Raw genomic sequence first — 16,978 nt, 5'->3', positions numbered from 1 at the left:
AAATATAAGTTTTATATGGAGTTCTGTTCTAAGAGCCCGAAATTTTGTTTTCTGCAGCAAATCACTGGAATCAATGTTGTGTTTTATGGCTGTTTTTTTCCCAACAGTTTTTACAAATGCTAGAATCAGTTCAGATATACTGGTGGAGATGAAACAATATTATGTACTATTTGTATACTGCCTTCGGGCTTTTTATTAATACCAATGGAGCATATGTTTTATGAAAAAAAAGAAAAAGGAAACTACATAGTTTAGGTGTGTTATGACTTTTCCCATTTTTAAGACAAACGATGCAACAAGTGTAGAGGAAGGTCCTTTGTTAGCCACTAGAATATTATATTTTTATCGATTGATATTGATTGATTGCAAATACAAGCTCACAAACATATGGCAAAATGGAGATCCATTGACTAACGTATTGAATAATTAATTTCATCACACCAATTAATGCCTTTATAATGATTCATGGTGTTCCATATTAATTTTCATCTATGTGACCTATCATTGGACACATGTATTATTCTCCCTTCTTATGTTATTATCTACGTGGGTATTAGGGGCCACAATCACACACACATGCATGTATACATCTCATGATACACAAATTTCTTTTACCAATGCACGACATAAATATCAAAAGAGGTGAAAGGTATGACTATTCGTGAATTTATTGGATTGTAACTTGAAGTTTCCTACTAGAAATCAACAATGTCTTGTTTTTTAGCAACTTATGCCAATTTACTATGAAGAAACCTCAAAATGAAACGTGTATACACAAAATTTTGAAAAGTAAAGCACAAAATGTTCATCAATATCATAAGAGCTCTAACAAACCCAAAGGGATTGTCATGTTGACAAAGGAGAAACATGGCATTGATTGCATGATTCCTACTCATAACAAATAATCAATTGATAGTTTCTACACAATCCACTATTAAACCAAACAAAAAAAAGGACAACTAAAGGGCTCAAGGTATTGGTTGTAAGAAAGCCAAAGAGTCAAATTACTTTCGGAATCGATAAGCAAGGAATTAGAACTACATGTGGTGGGCACTAGGTAGGTTGTTGACAGTTGTATGAAGATAAACTAGTGAGTGGACGAAAGGAGGGTTTCATTGGTGTGTCGAGCATGGCCAAAGTCTGATATAGGCACAACACAACAAAACAAGCAAAGTACGCACAAAACACAAACACACAACACTCATCGATTGATGACATGTAAAAGTATGCATACACAGATACAAGATACAAGATATATATTGTTAATACATAATACATAATACATAATACATAATACATAATACATAATACATAATACATAATACATAATACATAATACATAATACATAATACACACATACACACATTCTCACTCTCTCATTTTACTTTCGATGAATGGGTAAATATCCCATTTTTTTGTAAACCATTTGTCTCATGGGTCAATTTTGGCCTTAGAAGACATTAATATATCTTTCTTTCTTTCTTTCTCTCTCACTCTTAGTGAAAACACACAATTATACTAATAAATGTGTGTAAAAAACACTACTTACAATGGGTGTGACAATGGAGCATGGTTACCCATGGGCAGTGGAACATGTTGAATTGCCAAAAGGCAAGACGAACACTCCATTGAGGAAAGAATTTCCACTTGCTCCAATAAAGGAAATTGTCACATTAGTACTCCCTTCAACTTTCGTAGATATGCTTTCACTCCATGACTACCATCGAATACAAAAGTGTTGCGCATGTTCCAATTATGACGCAATCCCCAATATCTCAAAAATAGAAAAACGATCTCCATCTCTGATTTTGGGTCAACTTGTGTAAATTGTGCAAACGCCCACTGTCTAGGTGTCAAATAACATCGTGATAAAACTTGCCAAATTTGAGAAATGTAACTCCAAATCTAACAAGCAATTGAACATTGTATAAATCGATGAGTACTATCTTCCATTTGAATAGTGCAAAAGAAGCAATTACACGTTGCTAGTCCATGATGCTTTACAACTAATCCCACAGGCAATCCTCCAATCAAAACTCTCCAAATGAAGACCTTTGCTACAAGTGACAATTTAGAATGCCAACTATGTTGTAAGATTTGCTACCATCCATGATCAGATTTGTGTATTTTCCATTCTTCTTCAGCCTTAGATGATAACCATCCAAGAGACTCAACAAAACAATGATACAAAAGATTAGTAGTCACTCGTAACAACGACGTTTACCCCGTAAACACCAATAAATCCACGGTTGTTCTCCAATTTATAGAGGTAAGGGACCTTGCATCAATGTAATATTTTGTAGTTGTTGCCAAATAAACCCATAATTAGGCGGGATGTGTAATAATTGTCGTGCTTCAACAAACTCCAAAATTCTTTGAGATGGAGCCTCAACTATATCTCCCACCTCTTTGACCCCTAAACAAAACAAACGATTAAATTGAGAGTGCAATCTCTCCTTGCCTGGGCAACATAATAACGGAGAAGACACAAGTAACTCTTTTTGCAAAGAATTACAATGCTCTCTACTAGAGGATGGTTTCCATACACATAACAAGAGTGCTTATTGCCATGAGGTAACCAAGTGTTGAACACATGAAGAGCCCAAAATCCTAAGTGAAATACATCCATTTAGTAATTGCCACCATGAAGCGTTAATGATTGTCCTCCCATGTGTTAAACCCTTGTTCTCAATGAAATATCGAACAATAGATATCCATGGTTGTGAGTTTGATCACATGTCTTGTAATAATAAAAATCTACAAGCCATCATATGCATAAATAAGTTCAATATTCTAGCTCCCCCCCAAACACTTAGGGGTTGCTAGATAATTCCACGCAACCCAAGTGATTACCATCTTACCCCTCTTCTTCCACAACAAATATCGAAGAGGTTGCAAAACATAATGCAAAGCCTTCTTTGTCCATGGCAACAATGGCAAGTAATATAATATCATGGGTTCCGTAATACATTGTTCAACCTTCAAGCATATATGAAATGTCCAAGATTGTGACTTCCAATACATGAACTTATCCCTCAATTTACCAGACATCCATTCAATCAATTGACCATTTGTAACATTCATCCCTAATGGATAACCTAAGTGTCGAAAATAGAGCCTTTCTTCACCATAGATCCTTGCCATCCTAAACATTCCAAATCCCTTTCAGTACATTATATGAGACTAGACTTCCTCCAATTAATATGTAATCCGGAAGCCAATGCAAACTGATTCCATACAAGCATCCCCTTCTCAAGATTATTCCGTGAGGCTTGTAAAAACATGAAAGAATCATCCGCCAAAACTTGTGCTACTATTTGCCCTCCGGACGGAAGGTGTAAACCCACAATGTCACCATTTATTGCAAGTCTTGATAGCATCACTAACAAAGGATGAGTAACAATAGCAAACAACAATGGGCTAAGAGGGCATCCTTGACGAACGGATCTTGTGAGGGCAATATCTGATGTAACTCTTCCATTAAGCATTACTCGAGACACTGCATCTCGTTCTAATAAAAATATGAGGCGAGACATACGAGGTCCAAAGCCCATTGTATGCATTAACCCAGAAACAAAGGACCAATTAACATGATCATGAGCTTTCTCCGAATCTAATTGCACAATAATCAATTCTTGATGAGTGTTTCGAGCATAATCCATGGCCATTTGAACATTCAACACATTATGCAATATATTCCTACTTGCAATAAAACCATATTGGGCGAGATGTATCAACTTTGGAAAATAATTTTGTAATCTATTTGCCAAGACCTTTGTAAATATATTATACAACCCCCCCATCAAAGAAACATGCCTCCATTGATGAAATGACTTGGTAGATGCCACCTTTGGAACTAATTTAATTAAACCAATCTTCCAAGCTTGAGGCATATGACTAGAATCCCAAGAATATCTTGAAACATAAAAGTTAAGGCCCCATTAAAATGTTCGAATATCGCTTAAAAACTTCATTTGTCAAGCCATCCCAACCAAGACCCTTACCACTAGGAAGATGCTCTAAAACCGTGCCCACCTCATCCTCAATGAAATCTGCATCCAATTCATGACTAATGAGGTCATGCACAATACATCCAACCACATCATAAAACTCATGACGTGCTCTACTCACCTCAGTTGTCATTAACAATCGTGGGTCAATCAACTCCTTAAAGTAAAGAACACATATATCAATTATTGTAGTAGGATCCACTATCAATTCATCCCCTTGCTGCACATGTACCACATTAGAGCGAGCATAAGTAGGATGTAATGCTTGGAAAAACAAATGAGATTGACATTGATTATATATGAGCCCATCCTTGAGTTTTCGCATCAATGTTTCCTAACGTGTTATCCCATGCTTTAACTCCATTAAGATTCACTTGTGAAAAATTTACCAAAATTTGCTCCATGAGAGAATCAAAGTGAGGTTGAAGCAAAAGAGAAGAGTTAAAGCATAATGGAGGCTTTCCAAGTAAGGATGTATACATGTCAATTGCATGACTACAAACTTCCAAACAAATAGGAAAGTGATATGAAGTTCCTACATATTGTAGAACTTTCATAGGAAGTGATGTCGTTAAAAATGAATCATTGTGCATCACATACATTCTATCTAACTTGTCATAGACATGATGGAATGTAGGGGGTTGAACCCATAACCTCTTGGTCTTATTGGGAAACCTTACCAATTGAGCTACATTCCATCTGTGCATTATTGTATTGTATAAGTTTCAACTTATTACATTGTAAGTTAATCATTAGAGCTTTCAAGAAACTCCCAGAGAATGCATAGACATGCACTCTCTAGAAGTTTCCATGCATTCTCTAGATGTTTCCTAGCTTACATGCATACCACCACATTCTTGTATAAATACTTCGGTGCACCTTGATTACAATCAAGGTGAACAACACCAGTTACGGAAGCATAATTTAGTTCTCGCTCTTTTGTCTTCTCTCTCTCTCTCTCTCTCTCTCTCTCTCTCTCTCTCTCTTGTTCTCTTGTCTATGCTCCTCTCTATCTATATATCTATCTTTCGCTCTTTGTTAATATTGAGGTTGCCTACTTGTACTTGCTTGTCTACGTCCGTGACATAATCGACTCCATGTTTGTATATGTTGAGTGGATTGGAAGGTAAAACCTAGATCGTTCCCATGCAACCATGTCCAAACATCCAACTTCAGAACCTCCATAGCTAATGAATCCCAAGCCAGTTGCTCAGGACCATCCATGATTAAATGTTCAGACGTAGATTGAGATGCATCAACACACATGTTTAAATCACCCATAAGTAATCCTGGACAACCCACACATAGACTTTGAAGGAGTGAACCCCATAATGCAATACGTTGAGTGACTTGGTTAGGGGCATAAATCGCAACCACCCACACAACCTCGCCAAAAAATGTGATTTCTAGAACCAAAAACTGACCATAAGGATAATTATGCATCACTTGAGGATAATATTTATCCGCCATGATTAATACCACACATGAATAATGATTATTAAGATGTCCTGCATAAAATGATGAATATCCATGCAAATGAACTATGGATCTTGCTAACTCATGACACTTATGCTCAACTGCACATAATACATCCCATTATCGACATAACAAAGTTTTCCATAATATATACTTCTTATGAGGAGAACATGCCCCTCTCACATTCCATGTTACCACTTTCATTCAATCAACAATGTTATGGGTGCACTTGCTACTTTAGAGCAACTGATGTCATGAAACTAGTCAAAGCATGTTCAAATGCTGCATATGGATTTTCATGCACCACATCCTTAGGTTGTCTATCGAAATCTTTTGTTTCGGTCCTCTCGATTGACGAAAATCTCGAGAATTCGATGAATTTACAACCCGTCCCAATGAATCAAATTGAAGGTGAAGGGGTAATCCCTTATCCCTAAATTGTCATTGCTAAGGAACTTTTCGAGGACCCTCCTTAGTTCTTGAATTACCTTGCCAAGTAGTCTCACGAGTAGTGGGCAAACTATTACGTTGCATATTCATTGATTTCCACTTCGACTCGCCCTTAACCTAATGCCAATCTTTGTCAACAACAACATCACTACTAGTTCTATCCAATGGGTTTTCCCCATTATTTATAACCACTAAACTTTGTTTTTCCATATCCATATATTGAGTTCCCTTATTCTTAGGGTCCAAACCTTGAAGTGAGCCCTCTTTATAACTTGCTCTAGACGATGCTCCTTTATCCACAATAACCACAATATCTAACACACCAACATCTCTCCCAACTCCTTCCTTACCATTCCCTTCATTAAGAACATCTATAGTTGAAGGACAGTGACAGTGGCATTCCACCATAAAGTGACCCCATTCACCACATCCAAAACAATGACCTGCAAATGTCTCCCACTTCAATTTAAAACAAAGTCTTTTCATACCAGGTGTGTTCATACACACCCATTCGGGCCTCTTACGACTTGTATCTCATAACACACAAAATTTGCACTTATTTGTAGCATTTGCATGTGGAGATACCAACACTTTACCCATTTGACTCATCAACTTTGGTAAAAGTGGCCATAAAAAATTATGCTTACAATCCACTACTACCCAAACATGGCATTCTTGTTTTAACAAAGCATGATAGTCCACTATGGGGGACCATTGCATTACATGCACCAATCGTTTATCAAAAAACACAGGAACTTTAGCCAACAATTCACTTTGATGTTCTGGTGAACGAATAAACCCTTGTGGTCATGCATATATATTTTCAACACAATTTGGTGACACGATTGTGTTCAACCATTGTTTAATCCAATTAATGTATGGGAGTTTCCCGGTAAAAAATAATATAACAACACGATCATAGAATACATCAAAAGATTGTAACACTGCCTTAACATCAACTTCCAAATCATGCACATCCTCATCAATGCATTCTTTCATTGTATTTTCATTTTCTTCCACAATATCATATATCAAGGTATTGGCAATTCCCAGTAAATTATCCCAATTATAATGAATCTTGTAAACCTCATATACATGTATTCCTTCGGCATATGTCAATTTTTTCTCATTAATTTCCTCAATACCCTTAAACTTCTTAGAGCTTCCAATGTCTTCCCTTTCACGATTACAATCAACCATCACATTACTCTTTTTTGGATCAATTGTTTCCATATCGATGTCCCTCACAATTTGTGAGGAAATCATGTTTATATCCATTATTCTTGATATGATATCAATCCGGGATAAAAACAATTTTCCATGAACAAGAGAGACAGCCGGAACTCACTCGATTGAAGAGGTCGAAGATGATGAAGACAATTGAAGACCCACAATATGTTGAGTATGTGGATGCCGACAACACAAGATTCCTTATTTCTATCGCTGCTTCTCGTACAAACCACCAAATTTAACTTGTCATATATCGTTAGAAAACTCTAATCGAGGGCTTTCTAACACTTGCCTTTGTGCCCAATTCCGTTTCTGATAGAGAGCGTAGCGCAGCAACAAAAAACAAATTCGCTTCTTCTTCTTCCCCTCTCTCTCTCTCTCTCTCTCTCTCTCTCTCTTTCAGACATCGCTTATTAGTTTAAAAGAGTTAAATTATGCAAGGAAGTAAAGAAACCATTACAAGGGAACTCTTCCAGACTCCGGCTTTCAAGTTTCTACATAACTCAGTTACTTGGCCACCATCACTATAGAAGCTTGAAGCTTTCCAGGTAGCGAAAAGTAATGTCTACTGTTTGTTTGTTAGTACTTCTTGAACAGAATGTCTATCTATCTAATCTGCACACACAGATAGATTTTTAACGCTCACAGGGGACCGATTGTGATCCATGAGACGGGGCCTAGCCCATGGGGAAGGTCGAACTGATTTATTTGTCGCATTAATCAATAAGATCAGGAATAAATGATTATGATGATGAATGTGCAACTCCTTATTTTTACAGGTTACTTTCTTTTTCTGTAGGTTTGTTTTTTACATTTTGGTTATATTCATAGACATGGGAAGTCATTCTTTTCTCCGAGATTTGATGAAAATTTTCATTATCTAGGCTTTCCTTTTTATTTTACGTATGAATTTCCACAGGGAAGATGATCTAAAGTTTATTGTTTTTGTCGGTATATCAGCTTAGATCATTCATGTTGATATATGATGCATTTTCTCAAAATTACCATAAGAGGAAGAAATTTGTGCATATTGGTACAGCTCTTAATATTTAATTGTGCATATTGGTACAGGTCTTAGATCTATTTAATGGTTCTTGAATTCTCACAAAATTGGGGTTTTTCTTTCTTGTGTTTCATTTTTTTCTCCATATCCATGAAGGGAATTTCCAAAATCTGGGCATTTCCCCCCTTAGGTTTCATTGTCTTTTATGCTATTGAGGACAGAAAATAATCTAAATCTCACTTAAACCATGGAGGCACTCATCACACTATCACGCTTATATTATGCTAGCTATATTTGATCAAACATTGTTTGTTAGTTGTATTTGACCTCAAGAGTCAATACACTATCCCACATAAATCATGCTAAAGATAGCCAAACAAGTTATTGCTGATTATATTCGATCACACTTAAATTAAGTCAAAGGATAGCCTAATCAATCACAGCAAATGTTTTGCCATGATTTAAATTCTCAATCTCACAAATGGTATCTCAATGCCCACCACTAAAGTAGTCTTAATCTCATGAAAGCTTGAAGAGATGGTAATGATGATGCTAATGAAGTATGATCATAGGTGCACATACTTACTCAAGCACACTGATATGTACTCACAAACCAATATAAAATTTCATTCTTGAACCAAAATTGAGGAAATGATAAGGAAAGCTTTCTCCCTTTGCTTTGTAGGGTAAGATGTTAACACCGGTGATAACCAAGAGAGAAGAGTTGTGCAGATGAAGAGAAGTGGAATTGTTGATTCATCCCCTGTAAAATGAATAGAGTTTGAGCTGCGTGAGTCTAGAGCCTATGTTTATCAACTGCGTGAGTCTAGTGGATGTTTTCTCTATTGAGGATTTGTAGAAAATTGCATGGGAAATCATCATTTTGCATAGTTTTTTGCAAATTGAAAGATCATCTGGACAGTGGACAAGCATAGGCAAGACCCACCCAGCTCGAGCTCTGTTCATTTTACAGGGGATGAATCAACAACTCCACTTCTCTTCACCTGCACAAGTGTGAGTCTAGTGGATGTTTTCTCTATTGAGGGTTTGTAGAAAATTGCATGGTAAATCATCATTTTTCTTAGTTTCTTGCAAATTGAAAGATCATTTGGACAGTAGACATAGGCATTAGCTCTGTTCATTTTACAGGGGATAAATCAACAACTCCATTTCTCTTCATCTTCACAACTCTTCTCTCTTGGTTGTCACCAGTATTAATATCTTATCCTGCAAAGCAAAGGGAGAAACATTTTCTTAGCATTACCTCAATTTTGGTTCAAGGATGAAATTTTATAGGGTTTGTAAGTACATATCAGGTGTAAGTACATATGTGCACCTGTGATCATATCCATTCTCCATTTCTCTTCATCTTCACAACTCTTCTCTCTTGGTTGTCACCAGTATTAATATCTTATCCTGCAAAGCAAAGGGAGAAACATTTTCTTAGCATTACCTCAATTTTGGTTCAAGGATGAAATTTTATAGGGTTTGTAAGTACATATCAGGTGTAAGTACATATGTGCACCTGTGATCATATCCATTAGCATCTCTTTAAACTTGCAAGAGATTAAGACTACCTTAGTAGTGGGCATTGAGAATCCCATTTGGGAGATTGAGAGTTTAAATCATTTACTGTGATTGGTTTAGCTATCATTTGACTGAATTTAAGTGTGATCAAATATAATCAGCAATTACGTGTTTGGCCATCCTTTGCATAATTTACATGTGATAGTGTGAGACCAAATATAACTAACAATTTCTTGTTTGACTAAAGATGCAAAGAGTCCATTGGCCTAGCCACTGACATTAGGTTGGTTATCATGCCAAAAGGAAACAACAAGAAAGGGTGAACTCAGAAGCATTGGGTGCTATATGTGAAAGGGTGGTTCTGCCATCAGTGCCAATACCATGGCCCCTAGGAAGCAACTTGGGAAACCACCCTAGAGCCATCAATAAAGGGCTCTCTAAGTTATTTCCTGAAGTCATCAAGGTCTAGAGGGCAATGCTTGCCAGATCAGAGATTTCTTAATGAAAGGTGCAATGACTTGAAGGCATGTGACCCAATATCCAGGAAGTTCTTTTAGTGAAAAAGAGTTTTGAGACCTGAACTCTGACAACTCAAGTGGTGTTGATAATTCCAAAGAAAAGTATCCCATCAAAGATAATGATGTGAAGGATGATTATGATGATGACAATGATTGCAATGATGAGTGGATGAAGACCAGACATGGAATGGGAGTTTAAAGCCATATGAAGCAAGATGGAGGAGTCACTTAATGAGAGATTCTTTGAAACAAGAGCTGGAAAAAGAAAGAAAACGCGGAAGAAGCTAAGAGACACCATCTTACTTGTAAAAAGAGCTTCAGTTGTTTAATATAAGGTTTCAATCAGTTTAATCCTCACTCGCACACACACACACATATAGTACAGGCATGGAACTTGGTGTTCTCATATCCACAGTGACAAGCATCGGAAGGGGTGATCAATAAATGATGAAAATTGAATGATATAATTATAAATGTACATAGTTGAATCTGGGGGAGATTGAATATATGACCTCTTCAAGAGTAAGGTCTACAGTTTGCAAACAAATGTGTACAAGATGTAACATGTCGGTCTTTCTGTATAAGATGTCTTTGAGAGATTAACAAATGCTAACTTATGGGACTCACATGATGCTGAATGAGCCTTTATATACATTAGTGGTAACAATGTTATATTATGCTACTCCTAATTTTGATGGAAGTGGTATCCAGCTACTGTATGTATATATATATATATATATAGATGGTGAATATGGTCAACCTAGTTTCTGTGTTGTGATCAAAGAAATAAATGCATTTTGTAAATTGGAGGATGTTGTATGACATAATAATTGGTTATATCTAAATTGTAATGCCAAATTTGATATTTCAGATTCCTATATAAAGAGTTTGTTATACATGGTATGGATGATAGGAATTCCTTAAAACCACAAACATGTGCTGATATCAGACAAATCATGGTTATGCTATGGATGCGGACCTGTTCACCCACAAAAGCATATTTAATAGACTCAGCAATTCAATAAAATCTACATTGAAGATGTTGATTCCTAAAATTTAGCAAGAGTGCTGTGGAAGTTTGATTCAAGTTCCCATGTACACTCAATATTGCCTCTTCCAATGAATTAGGCATTTGAACTTTGATTACAAGAACCTAGAGTGAAAAATCTTCTCGACCTTAAATTCTTTGTGATTATTTACCTTGATTGGGGAAGTAGCCCACATGAAAGATGTATGTAAAGTTTCAAGGGCATAAGCATAAAATATGCGATGAATTTGTGACAATTTGAAACAGGATTCATGTGATAACCCAACTTTTGAGAAGACCATGATGGTTCCAAAATATGATGGGAATGCCTCAATCTCTAGTATGTGCACACTTAAGGAAACAATGATTTGTATTGTGCTTGTTGAGGTGGTTGGATGTGAGCTATACATCAATAACATATAGGTTTAAACTGTAGTAAAATATTTTCTGGTATCGAAAAGGCTAGAAATATCACAAATGGCAAATTCTAAATTTTCATAGAGCCACTGCACATAGATATTACCAATTGATTTCTATAGGAGGAACAATAATAACAGTATTAAAAGAAAGCCATGCATTGATAGTGAGAAGTTTTGTACCCACTAATAAAAAAGGTCAATCAAAATTGTCTACATATAATAATAAATTGTCTCCCACCCAAGATAATCCCACTTACTCGTTATTATTAAGCATTTATACGCATAGTTGGTCCTGCTAAATTCTAATCCAATAAACCCAACAACTTATCAAACTTTGGTAATTGATTTTTTTCCTCAAACTCACATGTGCCAAGTGTTCTAAAGGCGACAAAAAATAGCTCTCCACAATCTTCCATCCAATAGCATAATAATTTATGTCTTTCTCTCACACTCCTTAGTAGTGAATTCCTCCTTCATTGTTTGATGAGCTTTGAGAACTATAACCACCCAAACTAGCAATATCTCTCTTCTCCAAGATATCAGTTCTCTGAAATTTGAAAACATATCATAGTTCCCTCTCCTCTTGGGTACACTTGCCTAATGATACATAACTACAAATGGACATTGCAACAATCATATTGACAAGGTCACGATGGAAAATAGAAGAAGGAAATCTCAACGTGTACGCAACATTGAGATATAAATAAAACAAGCTCAAGGGGTCAATTGGATTGGTTTAGTGTGCTATTCAAGCTTGAGTATATACACAAGGGACCTAGGGCTTGGAGGGTGCATAGGAGCATTTTGTTGAAATAGCAAAATCGTAGAAGCATTTTGGTAATGGTCCATTCAGTCCCTTATGGATATTAAACATAGACATAATAAAGAAATCTATCACTATCCTTAGAAACATGATGTCGTCATTCACAAGCTTGAAATTTCATGCAAATACATGAATGCATGCCTTTATGTACATATTGGCTTAGATCAAGATGTCATATACATCCATGAATGTATTATTTACATGTATATCCATAAATATATGCATACATGTATGTACAATACATGAATGCATGTATGTATACAAGAAAACTACACAATCTCTTTCATCTCTGTGTTTGTGTAGCCCTAACCAGATATATCTCCAGTAGAATGATACACACACACACGCACACAGATCATCAAACCCTAAGTTTTAGCCTTCGTCTTTGATCTTTTCCAGTACTTTGGCTGCGATCCTTCTGATGGTTTTGTTGAGACGTAGCCCAACAAAGAGGCCGAAGAAGAAACTCAGTAGGGAGATCTTTGCAGAGCTCCAAGCAGAGATCATGTATCTCGCCATAGCTCTCTTCCTCTGTTTCTCTCTCTCTCTCTCTCTCTCTCGATAAGGCTTTTTGTACATACATATATGTATGTATTTCAAAATTCACATAACTTTTGATTCTGCGGAATTTTCCTTTATTTCTCCGACTGTCCCTCCAAAACTTTGCCTTATTTCCACAAAATGCCCATGACCCCAAAGGTGCGAAGAATTAGACCATGTCATTTGGCTGCACTAACTTGTATGATTGATTCCTCGCGAAGGGTGGCCCAAGCGCATTACCGCAAAACAGCAAACATTTAGACTTACAATGCGGATTACCAAATTCTGTTCTTGCTTTTCGCCCATGAGCCACTTGATATGCCCACAAAGTCCATCCTTCTCTAGACACTATTTTCTTTTTTCAATGTTGAGGAGGCTCCATCCGTCTCTGGACACTATTTGCTTTTATCAATGTTGAGGGGAGCCTCATGTAAACTTATAGAGCTTGGAGGGTGTAAATTAATCCACTTTTGATAGATTGATTTTTTGCAAATTTCCAAAACTTACTATGCAATTGTGGGGTCAATGCATTAAAGGGAAGCCAACTTTGCTTCAAATGCTCTTACCTTACTGTTATTGAGACAACCTTAAAGAATGATGTTAATATTTTAATGGACTTAAGAGTAGGATAAGTGTCAATGATAAATTGGTTATCCTTAGGAGTTGGGACAACACATAAGAACCTGTAGACAAGTCAAAACTTGGGACAATCTAGGAGCCTAAAGGAGTTCAGCTATGTGAAGGAGATATTCACCACCCCTTTGGACACAACATCTTAGTGTCATTGTTGAGACTCTATTTGTTACATGCATAACCATAACTAAAGTTTTCTGTAGTTTCCCCTGATCTCATGATGAGTATATGTGGGTTAATTTTGAAAGGAATGAGGGTATGAACTCTAATATTCAATTCTACGGTGTAGGATAACTATTAAGTGTGTTATCATTTGACCACTTCAAATAAAACAGCCAAATGTGAACACACTACGGCATAGGGTTTCTGCCCATATAAGGAGGCTAGGTACCTTCTTATCAAGGGAGGCTTCACTTATGTTGAAATTATGATACTGTGGTTATGGCTCTTGTTAACTACGCACGTGTGATCATCGCAGGATCCAAGGTAGGACTCACATCAACCCTTGATGGTATGGGACATCGAGGAGGTTTGGGTCCATCTTACGTTGTTGTTAGGGCGTGGTCGAATGGTTTGGCACCCCTCTTTCCTTTCTTTGTTCTATACCTCCTTATGTTTTGCTTAATTAATTAGTTAGACTCTAACACTATTGGTGAGGCAAAGTTCTTGTATTTCGATTTGTGGTATGCTAGAATTTCGCTATGTAACACAAGGTTCTATTTGCATTCATGTCTTTTCCTTTGGTTGGGAGTGGTTAGCAATTAAGTTCTCTCAATCCATTACTTTCATTAATATTTTAATTAACTGGTTATTATAAACATTGATCATCATACTTATGCAAGATAGTATGTTGTAATCCCCCTATCACCATAGATCATTAGCTATTATAACATATTGAACACAACATTGCAATTCAATATGGCTTTGAGTTTAATTAATGACACAAAAATAAGTGATCTCAAAGTTGGTTTTCAAACACTTCTAATTGTTCAACTAGCATGGTAAAAACACACTAAACTTCTTTCACGTGGACAAGGCATGGTAATGGAAAGATCGAATAAATACATTAATGATCCATACATCAAATTGCTTTTAACAACAAAGGTGGACAAATGAAGGCCATATTTTATATGTAAATAACGGCTCAATCCACATTTGTCATGCATATTTAGATTGAACTTGAGGGATCAAGACATTACTAGGATTACCTTAATATGCAATTGATTGTTTTCTTTGTTTTTTATTAGAAAGCCAAAAGTTTCTCTTCAAATGCCATGATTGAGACATAGAATGTAATAGCAAAGTGAGATGGTTCTAGAAACCATGATCTACCTCCAATTTTCTGGATGGCAATGCAAAATAGAATGTGTTACAATAATTGAAAACTAAGATAACATCTCAAACCTTTAGAGTTGTGCAAACATTCAAATTCATGGATATTATAGGTAATAAAAATCATGCAATATTAGTATTCTCAACTATACACCTTCCAAGATTTTTGGACGAGAATGTGAACAATATAGTTTACTAGACGTCTTTAAAACATGACCGGTTGAATTCTCTGTCTCACCCCTTTCTCACACATCATCATTATTCGTCGCATCATTTGTTATGTGTACTCCACTACCCACATGGTCGAGAGAGAGAGAGAGAGAGAGAGAGAGACCATATGGATGTGGCTCAGTTGGTAAGGTTGCCCAACGGAGACCAGGTGGTCATGGGTTCATTAGAGGTTCAACCCCTACATTCCACGGTGGCCCCAGATGGATGTAGCTCAGTTGGTAAGGTTACCCAATGGAGACCATATGGTCATGGGTTCATTAGAGGTTTAACCCCTCATCCTACAGTGACATCTAGTAGTGAAATAAGAGATCTCTATGGAGTAATAGAGAAGTAAGAAAATTTGGTTTCGAACCCAAGGTGTAGTGCTAGTAGTGTAAACGACTTACCACTAGGGTAAGCTAATTACGATAAGAGAGAGAGTGAGAATGAGTGAGCACGAGAGCCATTTTACTTGATTGTTTATTGCCCAACTTATTTGCCATATCAATTTTGGTGCAAGGATATTATACCGCACTTTCATGTGGGAAAATAAAGAAAGATATAAATGTCTTGTAAGGCTAAATTTGGCCCATGCAACAATTGGTTACAACAAAATGGGATGTGTACCCAATCATCGAAAATAAAAATAAAATTTAACATAGATAAAAATGTTCTAGTATTGTACAAAAGATGTTATGGTGTAACATATTCTACAAAGGAAATGACTATGTGCTAGGCCTAGTTTCATTTCCATCCGAGTCTCTCGAAAAGGAGCGGGAGGTTAAAGGGTTTCGATGTGGGTGTGACCCGTGGTTCCGATGTAAAAGGTATCTCGACCATAGCTTCTAGGCAGTGTAACTCACGTTCCCCTATCTTCTTAATTACTTCTACACAACGAGTAACTTTGGGCCCTAGTATCCGAGGGCGTTTGGTTGTTCTTTTGGTTTTTCTACTTTAGCAAGGGAGAGGGCAAGTGGTGCAGGTGTGTCCACACTCATCATTCCCTCTTGTCATTGAAAACTTTCATTTGTTACATGTTCGGAGATAGGTGCAATGTCGCACATTATCCTACACGGTGGAGTGATGAAATTAATACCTTTGACACAATTAGTGCAACACGGGTACTCATTGAGCCCATTATTTGTTTGTTAGTTGAACTTGTTTTCCCATATAGGAAATGATGGTACCTACACAAGATGCTGGAGAATCTTGGATTTTCTAATGTATTTGGATCTTCATTAGCTATACATCAATTGAATACCATTCTACCTGTCCTCTTGACATTGGTGGAAGTACATAATTTGCTCAAGTGTTGGACATTTGCTAAGGGACACGTATTGTCCAACAAAAAAACATGTATTAATAATGGATGAAGCCAAGCTTGTCGAGTCAATGGGGCATGCTAATGTCTATGATACGAATGTGTCCTAATGCTAAATAATAGCTCATCTCCTCGTAGTAAGTAACCAACGAAGACATGTTATTCCCATGGATAACATCCAGAATTGATTGTGTCCGGAAGAGAGTAAGAGATTATCTCAGCGCCGCCGGTTCGGGGGGAGGCGTGTTATTCAAAAGAAAGCTGAAGAAGGACTTAACCCACTTACAAATGATTGAAGAGAAAGAGTCATACTAAAACAAACATAAAGAAGTTGCAATTCTGTAGGTCTCTCTCTCTCTCTCTGTCTCTCCGTGTAAAGGTCAGCCCTGCAATTGATTCCTTCAGGAAACGTGTTCGATTCCGGCCAAGCCCCCCCTCCTTGCACGTTTTAAAACACA

General features: G+C 36.8%; 1 long non-coding RNA gene across 1 annotated transcript; it reads left to right on the top strand.

Moving 5' to 3' along the window:
• The first annotated feature begins 7,539 nt into the window (after positions 1–7,539).
• Positions 7,540–10,846, top strand: LOC147868829 (uncharacterized). Its single transcript, XR_015530152.1, has 2 exons — positions 7,540–7,966; positions 9,945–10,846. It is a non-coding gene; the product is annotated as an uncharacterized LOC147868829 (long non-coding RNA).
• The last annotated feature ends 6,132 nt before the right edge of the window (positions 10,847–16,978 follow it).

The sequence above is a fragment of the Azolla caroliniana genome, unplaced genomic scaffold (genome assembly GCF_043228905.1).
Source record: "Azolla caroliniana isolate FFs.n. ecotype wild unplaced genomic scaffold, voAzoCaro1.0.p SCAF_1, whole genome shotgun sequence".
Taxonomy (NCBI): domain Eukaryota; kingdom Viridiplantae; phylum Streptophyta; class Polypodiopsida; order Salviniales; family Salviniaceae; genus Azolla; species Azolla caroliniana.
The sequence above is the reverse complement of the archived record's forward strand: the minus strand, read 5'-3'. Positions and strand labels throughout refer to the sequence as shown.